Raw genomic sequence first — 14,037 nt, 5'->3', positions numbered from 1 at the left:
TAAACTATCCCTTTTAATAGCAACATTAATAATTCACTACATTACTTAAAATCATAAAATAAACGTTTGACCAAAAAACAAATATTCTAATTGCAATTAGATTGTGAAAATTGTGCCATATTAGGTCTGACAACGAGCAATTAAAAGACAGTGATTTACACTTATTTCATTCAACTTGTAAAAAAGGCACACGGATTTGTAACGATTGCCAAATAAATGATGGCACAGCGTGATTATTGAAATTTTTTCGTTTGCTCAAGACCATCACCCTGTTGCTAGAGGGGATTAAATACCGTAGTAAAACCATCTCCAACTCCATCATCTAAGAGTTAAATTATAAGAAGGGAAACCCCTTAAGTGCTAACCAATAAAAGAAAACTTGTAGCAATTCTAACGACTGTGTGATGTCACGAGTCAAGCGCCACAGCAGCATCTCTCTGTCTGACACCATGACAACCGCAGCGCGCGAACGCTGGAATCTCTGCTGCTGCCGCGAAGCCCAATATGAAGACAAGATGCCGCCATACGAGTGCGAGACGCACTTGCTTTTTTGAGATTTTCTTCGCTCCGCACTTTGGGAAGAAGACGTCGGAGATTTGCCAAACCACCTGTATCTAGCGTCCGTTGCCAACGTGAGTCGAACAGCCTTTCCACTGGCCAAACCTCAGTATTTCTCTGCGTCGCTGGGTTGAAGACGCTGGAAAAAAAGCCGCGCGTATAGGAGCAATGAAATGCGCATTGGAGTCAGGGATGCTCCTCATGGCGTTTACGCGCGGAGAGCCCACTGGGGCGTGTGTGCAGTGCGTGTTAATGCATGTGTGAGAGAGGGAGAGTGAGAAAGGAAAACAGAGGAAAGGAAAAGAGGCTTATGTTCATTCGCCGCACGCGTTCCTTTGGCACAACATGGGGAATATGGGGATCTCGTAAGGACGCCAGTGATAAATAGTATTCCAGACTCTCCTGCCACATAAGAAGACCACGGAACAGCCTCCTCAGAGACCCCTTGGTCGATACAAGGGGGGATTGAATATCCATTAAGTAAGGCGCATCAGGTAAGCAACGCATTCGTTTCATTCGCGTCGAAGTTGTGAAGCGTCTTTTGTCGAGCGTCATTTGATGCGTCGCAAAAAGTGAAAGCGCTCAAACGCGTTCGTACCTACATCTGCAGGTGCCAGTGCGTGCGTTTGACCACCCAAAGCTGACCTGTTAAGTAAACGAAGCGTTTTCGGGCAGATTTGAATGATTTGGGCATCTTCATGAGCCAGGGGCTGTCAGAAAATTCATGTTCTGTTTACTTAAAGGGTCTTTAATTAACTTGGATATCATGTTGGGGCTCCATTATCATTAATTACCCCGATTACTGCGTGATTGCCTGATGCTGCAGTGTTGGTTTGAGTTCAACTTAAGGATCACATGATGTTGTTTCTTTATTGACCATACCTTTACAGATTATTTTTGATGTTCAAGTGTTTCATTGAATTTATTTATTCTATTTGACACATTCTTTAATTATGATAATGCAAGCGCACAATAACTATGCAACAATACTAGTCTGTAATAGTGTTGTTATCAATCTAATCCATTTATATATGTATATATATTTGCAATCTAGGTGGCAGATTTATTCTGATCTGTGGCTGTCTGCAGATTAAACCCATATCTCACATCAGAACAAATAGCTGATGAATCGTTTATGGAAACAGTACATTAAATAAATTGCTCTTGTAAATGCTTTCCCATAGTGACCTACCACTAATGGCGTAATTTATTAGTAAACCCATAAAATCTAAGTTGAAAAGGGTTAAATGAGACACTTTGTGTTAAAAATGGCAGATTGCTATCTATACACTCACATACACACACACACATTAATGCATCTATACGATTTGCACTGCTGGCTACAGAATAATTATTGATACCCGCTGTTCTCTGAGGACTGAAGAGTGTGATCAAAGATTTATACTCTCGTTCCAGGCGCCTGTTACTGTACGTGTGGAAACATAGGTTAGGAAGTAGACAGCGTTTGTCCTGCTAGATTGTCCATGCTCATCGCCTCAAGGGAGCTGAGGGAGAATGAGATTGGTGCGTGGAACAGAGCTAGGTCTGTAAAGTAAATGAAGCGTTTTTAATGAGGATTTTCAATGAGTTGGGAAAGCTCAGTAATAATTCAGAGGGAATTGTCGGCAAGGATTCGAATGATAGTTGTTATAACATTTATGTTCAGTTTAGTTAATAGGGTCTGACGTCGTGAATTTGTATTTTAATGGTGTGTTTTTTTTTTTTGTAGTGGTGTTCTTGGTTTCCATCATCTTGAAAGAGTCATCCCACTAGAGCCTAATGCTGCAGTGTAGGCTTGAGTTCAACTTTTTAGACTGTAATGGTTATGTAAACAAAGATCATTATTTTTGGCATGCATAAATGCATGTGGTGTTGACTTTACACTGCAGCAGAGAAGCTGCATCTGAAGTGGCATATTAGGTGCGTTTGAAATGCTGCATAAATGCATTTAAGCACACATTGTGAATTCAGAAATAATGCTATATAAGGTTAATGATTTAAATATGAAATCATGAGTTTATAATAATAACAACAAACACTGAAATTAATAAACTGAATAATAGAAATATGAAAAAAAAACAGTATAAATTGTGGATTTTTAAGGCTGTTTTAATGTTTCTTTTCACTTAGAGTGGTACAAACTGCATTTAAAGGTGCTGAATGAAAGTGTTCGACTCTTCAAAAGCATACAAATACCATAATATGTTTTGCAGATGTTTAAGAAATGTGACCCTCCTTGTTTATCTAAAAAACAATGCTAAAGTCAGATATTCTGCTTTGAAAATGTACGTTATGTGCTGAAACATCTATCTTTTTGTTTTGGTCCCTTTAACCTGCCCACTGCCACTTTTAACCAAATATATTTTAGCATCTCGGGTTGGCTTGTTGGAAGACTGCATATGTCATTCATTCAGTCAGTCAGGAAGGCTTTCAAAGCATGCGTCCGTGACCGAAATGCGACCTCCGGTCCGTAACTGTATCCAAAATGAGAAGCAGATTCAGAATTCCACATTAGGTTATTAATTAGAAAATAATATAAACATTACGAATGTAAACATTAAGTGAGCAGGTTACATTGTAACCCTTCACCCTAATAACTTGCAATGTAATGAGATTTGCAGCGATAAACAATTTGGCTGTTTGCATCAGACAAAACATGAACAGCTATTCAGAAACACAGAATATGTACCCACTCACGAAATGGTAAGGTTTATAATCTAGTTAATACATATTAAACATTAATTTATGTACAAGCTGAATCACTGATATGTGTTGGTTTGTATTATTTCACAGTTCTAAAGTTCAATTTTAAACAGTTTATTTAATTTTTAAGATCTGCTGCTTTTTATATGGCCATTATAATAATGTAAAACGGCATTCAAACTCACATTATGAGCTTTCAACACTGAATAAAGCACAGGAGGTGTACCTGAGGTGATCATGTCATCAGGTTTTCTGCTGTTCAGCTGCAAGAAATAAAACCATTTCTAAAATATAAATTTCAGGTGTGGGTTAGAATAAACGCATTTTAATATGGAAAATATTCCTTCTATCATGTGCCATTGCCTTTTTAGAATACGATTTAAATCAGCCCTGAGTGTAGTTTATTTATAAACTAATTTCACTAGCAGCTGTCGTGCAGTGAGAGGTTTGTGTCTTTAATACTCAAACAGTTTGCATTCATTGAACAGTTAGAATGATTAATAAATCCATATGAAACAGTCTCTTAAAAGTCACATTGCGTCTTCAGTTTCGGGCTCAGGCGTGCTTAACACTCACATTACAAGCCCAAGTGAACTACGCTCTGGCACACCTCTTCCAACTGGACCAGGGCCGGCCAAGTGAACCGTGCCTGAGCTCGATTCAGAGCACTCCCACTACTCAAACGATCAGGGAAACACGCCTGGGCACGGTTCGGATAGCATAGTGTGAGTACGCCCTAAGATTGGTCAGTGGCATAGTTTACTACCATTTTTATACTGCATTAAACAGACATTGGATGTGCACAGATACCTCAATACTTAAGGCTACAGATTAATGAATAATATTTGCCCGTCACTGAAGGCTGGGGAATGATATCAACGTTTGGTCTGGGTGCTGGAAACAAAAGGGAGGCAGGAGAAAGTGTTTGTCCCAAATGGACTGTCCATGCTCATTGCCTCAAGGGAACCAAGGGGGAGAAAAGGGGAAATTGGTGTGAACAACACTATTAGGAGGTGACATAAAAGAAATCTTTACAGTATACCGTTCGTTTTGAGCAATGCTTTGAGTTTGTAGAAGGGTTCATTTGGACTAATGTCTCCAGGGATCAATTTAACCTTGTCCCCAGTTTTCCATCTCCATGGTTGTAATGAAATTGCACAGAGGCCATCAGGGTCCAACCTTTCAAACCCTTGATTATAAGTGACTGACAGAGTCTCTCAAATAAGATTACACCGCTTAATGGCGTATTACATAAGACAAACAGATTTGGGCAAACACAGTTGTGTTTTCACTCCCCCAAAATTGTGGCTTATCAGGCTTTTAGCAATTGCAGAATGATAATCAGATCCTTATTGTTCAGTCATTTTAGCATCCAAGCTTTCAAAAAGGCAACATAGGCTCTTTGGAAATATGTCTTCAGGCATAATTTAATTTAGTGAAACTGCAAAAATGTACTTCACCATATGCTTAAATGAAGTTTCAAGATAAAATGAACTCTGTGGGGCAGTATTACAACAACTTTTATCCCTTTTTACTCTAGTAATATATACAGAGACATAATATCAACATATAAAGGATTTGTTTTTGTGCAGTTTTTTTTTTGTACAACACCAAACATGTTTACGATATAGGAAAATATGTCATTACAATATTTTGTTTATCTGTAATATACACTCACCAGCCACTTTATTAAGTACATCTTACTAGTACCAGGTTGGACCCATTTTGCCTTCAGAACTGCCTTAATCCTTCGTGGCATAGATTCAACAAGGTACTGGAAATATTCCTCAGAGATTTTGGTCCATATTGACATGACAGAATCACGCTGTTGCTGCAGATTTGTCGGCTGCACATTCATGATTCGAATCTCCTGTTTTACCACCACAACCCAAAGGTGCTCTATTGGATTGAGATCTGGTGACTGTGGAGGCCATTTGAGTACAGTTAACTCATTGTCATGTTCATGAAACCAGTCTGGGATGATTTGTGCTTTATGGCATAGTGCGTTATCCTGCTGGAAGTGGCCATCAGATTATGGGTAAACTGTGGTCATAAATGGATGGACTTGGTCAGCAACAATTCTCAGACAGGCTGTGTGATTGACACACGGCTTGATTGGTACTAATGGGCCTAAAGTATGCCAAAAAAATATCCCCCACACCATTACACCACTACTAGCCTGATCCGTTGATACAAGGCAGGATGGATCCATGTTTTTATGTTGTTGATGGCAAATTCTGACCCTACCATCTGAATGTTGCAACAGAAATCGAGACTCATCAGACCAGACAACGTTTTTCAATCTTCTAATGCCCAATTTTGGTGAGCTGGTGCCAATTGTATCCTCAGTGTCCTGACAGGAGTGGCACCCAGAGTGGTCTTCTGTTGCTGTAGTCCATCTGCCTCGAGGTTGGTCATGTTGTGTGTTCAGAGATGCTCTTCTGCATAGCTCGGTTGTAATGAGCGGTTATTTGAGTTACTCTCCTATCTATCTCCATATGTACAACCATATGTGGTCAGTGTGTTCAGTAGCTTACTTTGTATGGTGTTTTACTTGTGATCGGTTTTGAGTTCAGTGAAGCACATTTCCACAAAAAAAGCAAAAACAAGGTAAAGCTATGTGGTTTCACTATTGGTTGGGTTTAGGACATGTATCTAAAATTTATAAGACATTGTACAGAAACTTATTTCAGATTAGGAAAAAGTGACTTCTAGTGGATTTGTCATATGTAACATGCCACGAAACGTACCTAGAGCCACATATTCTATATTTTTCTGAGGAATGTAGGCCGAGGAATGCATTTCCAGTTAGCCTGGGCTGCAAAAAAGAGGCCTTGAAGAATAAATCATATAAAAGTATACATTTTTCTTCCATGCTTGGTTATCATCAGGCATCTTTCAGCACATGAAGATGATGAAAGAGACTCATTTGTAATAACCAAAGCATAGATTCTTCAAAAAGTATACAGTGAAAAGGCACAAGGAGAGGAAGAAGGAAAGGGAGAAATGCGAACAAAGAGAGAAGGTCAGGTTTACTTTGTGAGAAGATAATAAATCTAATAGAATCGCAGGGTGTCTGGTGGCTTTTGCTGTCTGGCTTTGCTGTGACTGAGTGTTGGAGAACAGCAGAAGTCACCTCTATCGAGGCCCAGACTCATACAAGCTGCTTACACAGTTTATATCAAATCAGAGAGCCCATTACTGAAACTGCCAGTGCTCTTTAGAAAGAATAATGTGGCAATATTGTAAATGCCAAATGAACCATATTGATACATGGAAGATGAGTGGGAAAATAGTTATATTTTGTTAAATTGATATTCATCCATTCATTTTCTTTTCGGCTTAGTCACTTTATTAATCTGGGGTCGCCACAAGAGAATGAGCCTCCAACTTATTCAGCACGTTATTACACAGAGGATGCCCTTCCAGCCGCAACCCATCTCTGGGAAACATCCACACACTCTCATACTCTACGGACAATTTAGCCTACCCAATTCACCTGACATGTTTTTGGACTATGGGGAAAACCGGAGCACCCGGAGGAAACCCATGTGAACGCAGGGAGAACATGCAAACTCCACACAGAAACGCCAACTGACCCAGCCGAGGCTCGAACCTGTGAACTTATTGCTGTGAGGCGATAGCACTACCTACTACTCCACTGCTTTGCTTGTTAAATTGATAATGCTATTTTATTTATTTTTTTGCCCTTACAGAAAAATCCAGCGCAATTTCACAGCAATTCATAACTTTTTGATTTAGTTGCTAATTCGTATGAATTCGTACGATCTAATTTGTACAATTTAGCACAATTTGCTCATCACCCAATGATGGTTAGGGGTGGGGTTGGGTGCCATGCCTCCTTTACGAATTGTCCACTAAACTCACAAAGCGTAAAATACTTGCGTTTCCTCGTGAGATCAGGCTGGAAAAATCACATGAGTTTCACAAAGCTAAAACATGATGGGGCGAGGCAGTGGTGCAGTAGGCAGTGCTGTCGCCTCACAGCAAGAGGGTCGCTGGTTCGTTACAGGTGAATTGGGTAGGCTAAATTTTCCGTAGTGTATGAGTGTATGTGTAAATGTGTGTGTGTGGATGTTTCCCAGAGATGGGTTGCGGCTGGAAGGGCATCCGCTGCGTAAAAACTTGCTAGATAAGTTGGCGGTTCATTCCGCTGTGGCGACCCCGAATTAATAAAGGGACTAAGCCGACAAGAAAATGAATGAATGAATGAATAAAACAATCCATTGTGTCTATTGATCCACATAAAATGTCAGCTTGATGGTTTTTGCATAATACAGCATTTTATTTTTGTAATTTCCAATTATCGTGTGAGTTTTGTTGTCACTTTTCAAACTTTTAAAGGACAATTTGTCTAATATACCCATAGACTAGCTTATGTAATTATTTGCACATATGGATTGTCAATGTAATTTTAATTGTAATATAAATGAAGATTTAAACCAAACAGAGCTCAGTTGAGATTTACTTGGTTGTCTTTTTCAGAACAATTTGCCTCAAACAGCACATTTGTCTCGGACTCGATACACCCATATTAAAAAGACGAGGCGTAACATTTACCAACAACAGTGGCATTTAAAAGACTCTTAAAGCTAGTTATGTTGGCTTGAGAAAAACTCATCTCCTCCTAGGCCGTTCATGCTACAATATCCAAAATGTGCCCTCTGCATTTAAGATTGTTGCTATATCTCCTCATGCCGACCAGACTTATCGTTTTTGAGTAAAAAATGTTAAATATTACATTTTAATAATCCAGGCATATAGAAGCCCCAGATTTGGCCAAAAGCTGTGTCTGCATTAGGTTTCGTTGCTTTATATTTTCAGGTTTATCAGACTTATAGTTTTTAAATATATCCTTTTTTAAGCATTATTTTTCTCAAAATATTGCAAGATTGACCTAAACTCTATTTGTTACTCGTATGGCAAACCATTTTTACAAAGGTTTTTTTTTTTTTTTGTTACTGATATGGCCAGCCATTTTTGCATGTATCACTTTCACACTTACAAAGTATTATATTGTCTATGAAATATGGCAAGCCGTTTTTACTTAATGTCCTACTCCAGTGTTTAACTGTCATAGAAATATCGTGGTTGGTTTATGTCACTCAACATGGCAAGAAGCTTTGATGTATTGTCACTAAGCTGTCAATTGTCCCCATAGCAACAAAAGTTGGCAACCTAGCAACCGTTTAAAAACAGCAATATCTCTACATCAGAACATTGTAGGGACCTGGGTATTGGCTTATTTGTCTCATGCTAGCAAAATGAAACTTCCTGTGTACTATGCATGGTAACAAAGATAATATTAGCCAAGTGTTAACAACAATTAGCTACATGATTATCTAAGTGCAATACCTTATGCTAGAAATGCCTACTAAATATTAGCATTTGGTCAAACATGTACAAGAGCGTTGCCATTTAGCAACTGCTTAGCAACCACCTAGCAATGCCATAAACATTTTAGAAAGTGCCTAGCAACTGCTGTGGTTTCTGCCAATGCCATTCCCAGATTCTCAGTCATGTTGGCTTTCTCCAACATCAGTTTGTCAACAACCTTTAGGTTCTAGTTTACCATTTAAAATGCAAATGGACATTGGTATAAATGAAAAAAGTAATTGTAGCATGTTGCTTTATACTTCAATATAGATACACCTCATTGAAAAATTTCTTAATGACTTTGAAATACGATTCACTCAAAAATGATGACTCACTCAAATGATTCTGTCATGTCAAATGAATTCAACCTGAAATGTTGACTAAAAATTTCCTTGTAAAAAATTTAAATTTACAATTTCTGTTTTTTTTTCATCAGCAATAAAGCATTTTTCATTTTTTATTTCCCCTTATAATTAAGTAAATGCCAAAAACCTTCTATCATGTATTGTAAATACGCATACCTGTACCTCCAAGGTAAATGAATCTGTAAAGTTGAGCTTTTCTCTTCATTTGACAGTGATAAGCACTTTTCTAAAGGCTATGATTTGTCAACTCTGCAGTTTTCAGTTGTAGTACTGCATAAATTAAAAGTTGCCTCCAAGATAAACTGCAGATAAAATGCTTTGCCAAGTCATGCTTCATCCTTTCCTACAATAAACAGTACGGACGATATCTATCCAAGCATAGGAAGCTGATTAAAGAAATCATAATGCATTACAAACCATACAAAAATGTAAATAAATAAATAAATAGCTGTAATGCAATCAGAAAAGTAATATTTTACCCAATTTTGTGGAGAAATTTGTGGGTCAATTCACAGTTAAATCCCTCATATAATTTGCTGTAGATAAACCCCTGCAAAAGAATATGTAAATCTTGTGATTTGTAAATGCATTCAAATAAACCTGAGTAATTATTGGTAATGCTGAAGTTCAGAAAATGCTAATTAAATTAAATCAAAAGTGTAAGGTAAATGAATCTATGAGATTGACCTTTTCTCTTCATTTAAAGGGGGATGAAATCCCCCCTCTTTTGGTTCTAGTCTACCTCAGAATTAAAAAAAAAAGCATCATAATGGTTGTGGAGCGTTAAGAGCATTGGGAGGAGTGGGCATGGCTGACAGAGCAGGGGAGAAAGACAGGAGCGAACAACTGTTGTCAGTTGGCTCACAAAATCAGACACAATCTGTGAGATGCATGATCTTATAGTTTACAAAGTTAAAATGCAACAGTAATTTAGTGTCCTGCTACATTTGTTATTCGTAATTTCATATACACATAAACACAATTTATATCATTATAAGGATAATCATGTTTATATGAACACTATAAATGAGGAGGACTTCTCTCCTCCTGAATCCCCGGGTCTGAATGCAGACACAGTGGATAGCTGTGCAGCAGGTCTCTTAGCCCTATTTATTTCAACTATTAGCCCTGCCGGTAATCTGGAGGATTTTAAACATAGGTGAACACAGCAGCGCAGAAATAGGCAATGTGTCTGAATAGTAACGAACTCAACTGATAAAAGACAAAGTCCACCATTCTCCAATTCTCCTACAGCTCTCTCGACAAAAAAATGCTTGCTGTACACAAACAGCTTTGCTGTATCAGCCCTGATAGCATTGCGGAGAAAAACATGCAACAAACCTTGTGGCTCATGAAAACAAACAAACACAGACCACATAATGGGTCTCACCCAGTCATTGGGTCTCACAACTTGGAATGTCTGCCTTGCCTTCGGAAAACATGTGCTCTCATGAATAATGAAGAAGCAGGGTCTTCTCATGGGATAAGAAAACTCTGCTATAAATAATAATGAGAAACCGACGTGTCATCACTCCACTAGCAGATTCGCTCTACGTCACTAATTTTGATCCCGCCCCAAAAATAACTTTAAACCCGGAAAATGAAATTAGCTGATAAAAGCTCCAAATTATCCAGTTTTCCCCATAGTTAAAGCTGAAAGGTGCTAACATTATCTTAACTGATGCTCAACATGCACTAATCTGTTAAAATCTCAAGAAAAGTACTTGAGGGTTTCTTGAACGTTTACCACTGATAGAGCTTACTCTGATTTGTCAGAGCGGAAACGTATCAAAACAAAAAGCTGTAATGTACTCAGATAAGTAATATTTTACCTACTACTTATGATCACACTCTGTGGGTCACTTCATAGTCAAATCTTCCACAGGCTAAATGTTAGATGAGTTATTGCTGCCTGAACTCACAAGAAAACAGAACCGTTTTGAAAAATAAATATACTTGTAAATCGTGTACTTTGTGCTCGAGTACATAATTTGTGTACTTCATCCTTCAATGCATACTATACCATAAATCTATTCTTTGTTATTGTTTACGTTATAGTCCCTGATAACAGATCAGCTGCACAAACAAAATCCCAAGCATCCTGTAAAAGAAAACTGTGCTTTAAATTCAGCCTTATCATATCTGTACTACAGATACTCCTTCTTTTAATCTCGCAGTCATACCTGAAATGTTTTCCCAACACTCCAATTTAACCTTTTAGTTCACAGTGGTCCCTCGCTATAACGTAGTTCACTTTTCATAGTCTCGCAGTTTCACCAATTTTTTTTCATGCTTTTTCTTTTTACAGTGCATTGTGTTCTGCGTCCTGATTAGCACATTGTGTTCTGCATCGTGATTGGCTGTAAACCATTGTCAATCAATCTCCTCTGTGCCGTGTCTCCTGTACAGTACAGAATGCATTCAGCTTGCCAAATTTACATATATCTTTGATCGCTAGCAGTGTGACTCTAAAATGCTGTAGTGTATGTTTGCAAGTTTTCTCCCCATATTGTCAACAAAACATACTGCACTGTCAAAGGCACCTGCGGGAGCACCCAAAAGTTGAACTTCTGGACATGCCAAAGTAGGGTGTTACAAGGGTGTAGAGCGCCATTACTGGATAAATACATAAATAAATGAAGATCAAATCGTTTTGAACTTTGGTTTCATTCTATAATACTGGATTTATTTTCAATAAAGAGAGTGTTCAAACAAGAGAGTGTATAAGGTGTGTAGTGAAGGGTTTTACAGCATTAAAACATCTATAATAGTTGTAAAAAAATAAAGTTGACTACTTCGCACGTAACTAGAATTAGTATCTATTATTTAGAACATAACTACTGCGATTAAGGAGGGAGCACTTAATAGATAATTAACAATCCAAAGACTTTCTATTGAAAAGTGACTTACTCTTAGGATTTTACACAATTTAATTAGTATAAAAAGGGGTGGCGTGGTGGTGCAGTAGGTAGTGCTGTCGCCTCACAGCTAGAAGATCGCTGATTCGAGCCTCGGCTGGGTCAGTTGGTGTTTCTGTGTAGAGTTTACATGTTCTCCCCACGTTTGCATGGGTTTCCTTTGTGTGCTCCGGTTTCCCCCCACAAGTCCAAAGATATGCGGTACAGGTGAATTGGGGAAGCTAAATTGTCCGAAGTGTATGAGTGTAAATGAGTGTGTACGGATGTTTCCCAGAGATGGGTTGCACCTGGAAGGGCATCCGCTGCGTAAAAAATATGCTAGATCAGTTGGTGGTTCATTCCACTGTGGCAACCCCAGATTAATAAAGGGACTAAGCCAAAAAGAAAATTAATAAATAATTAGTATAAAAAGTATTATTTTAAACAGCAGACATGCTTCAAAACATTCATTCATTCATTTTCTTTCAGCTTGGTCCCTTATCTATCAAAAAGTTATGAATTGCAGTGAGATTGCGTTGAGGATTCCCCCCAATCTGGTGCAAGTCATCACTGAAGCGCTTAAATGACTCGCATCCTTGCCTCAGTGGTCCACTCATTAAAACTCTGCGAGCCAATCGAAACACCTAGATTTTAGAAGAATAGCAAACAACAAATAAAAACAGAAAGGGGAGGAGGGAACAACAAAGCAACACCCCAGGCACACAACCTCTATGCAGCTGTGCTGATCCTAGTGATTAGGAATTATATAGGGATTTTTCCTACATAGCAAAATGTCTTTGGCCCACACTATCAGCTTTTTCTTGGCCCACATGGTGCAGTGATTTACGGTACATGACTGGACCAAGTCTGGCTCCCAGTCAAGGGCCAAACATGGACCATATCTGAGCCAAGTCTCAGCCAAGTTAATAATCCATAACTGAGCCTGAACTGGGCCTGATATGTCGGTGTGTCACGACTGCGCTTAGGTGTGCTATGGGCGTGCTTTTTCTTTAGGCGACCTGATTGGAAGAATTTTTTCTTTATTTGAAAATAATAAAAATGTATTTTAAATATGGGTCAAGATAGGCCAAACTTACATACCCCACATATCAATTATTAACATCTGGGCCGAATACTACATTTTACATCTGGCCCAAATAATGTGTGTTGCCTTAAAGACTGTGCCACCTCTGCCAAACCAGGGCCATGTTTGGCCCACATGCTGTATGCCAGTGCCGGATAAATGTCTGCTGTGCCAGACTTATGCCAAATATGGGCCAAAATTCTTTGCTACCTGGGTACTATCTTTTTAGTACAAGCATGCACTGTTTTAAAGATGTTTTAAATTTGATGTGCAGCTGATCACAGAGAGTTGGAACAGATCTTTTAATCCCAGTTTCTTTGCAAATCCTGTTCTGTGGACATGTTTATACACGTTACTACTGAGAGATGTTACACAATTGTCAATTTATTGAGTGGGCAGAAAACAACACATTCCTACATCACTTTGTGGTGGGCCTCAAAAATCGCTGGGATTTGGATCCTATTTTAACATCAGGAAACATTAAAAAGAGACCTCTTGTGTTTATATCTCTCCAATATGACAGTGGACACACTTTACATACACACAGTTCTGTCCAAACAACTTGATTTTGCATCATAGGTGCCCTACAAATAAAAAAGTTACGAATTGCCATACCATTGTGTTAGTTATTGGTATGGCACATGGATTTCTCCAAATTTGCTCTGTTTGCTATTCAATGGCTGTTTATGATGCTACGTTAGAAGCTCGCTAGGAGGAACGCTTCTGCAGACACACAAAACCGAAACTTTGATCCCATCTCGCATCGATGACACATTCTTTAGACATGACAAACACATGGCTTTGAAGTATTGCCTAAGTTCATGGAGAGGAGAGTAACTCAGCGTGCCTGGCATATTAAACTCTCACACTCAAGCTCTACATCACTGCCACGGCGTCTCTATATGTCACGGAGAACAGCTCTTAACCCCGAAAATGACTCACAAGATGAACTCACTCACGGCTTATTCTTTGCTGTAATTATCGCTGCTAGTGAATTAAAGAACCTTTCCCATAGACCAGCAGCGAGTTTGTT

At 38.7% G+C, this 14,037-nt stretch overlaps 1 protein-coding gene across 17 annotated transcripts in view; it reads left to right on the top strand.

Annotated features, from left to right (window-relative positions):
- trpc5a (transient receptor potential cation channel, subfamily C, member 5a) overlaps positions 1-14,037 on the top strand; it is a 146,338-nt gene that overhangs the window by 9,735 nt on the left and 122,566 nt on the right. For 2 of the 17 annotated variants that reach the window (NM_001327747.3, NM_001441827.1), the window contains 1 exon segment: positions 440-1,052. The gene's annotated coding sequence lies outside the window, so the exon portion shown is untranslated. 17 annotated transcript variants of the gene reach the window in all.

The sequence above is a fragment of the Danio rerio genome, chromosome 1 (assembly GCF_052040795.2).
Source record: "Danio rerio strain M-AB ecotype USA chromosome 1, GRCz13ab, whole genome shotgun sequence".
NCBI lineage: Eukaryota > Metazoa > Chordata > Actinopteri > Cypriniformes > Danionidae > Danio > Danio rerio.
Note: the sequence above shows the minus strand (reverse complement) of the source record. Positions and strands in the feature narration are given on the sequence as shown.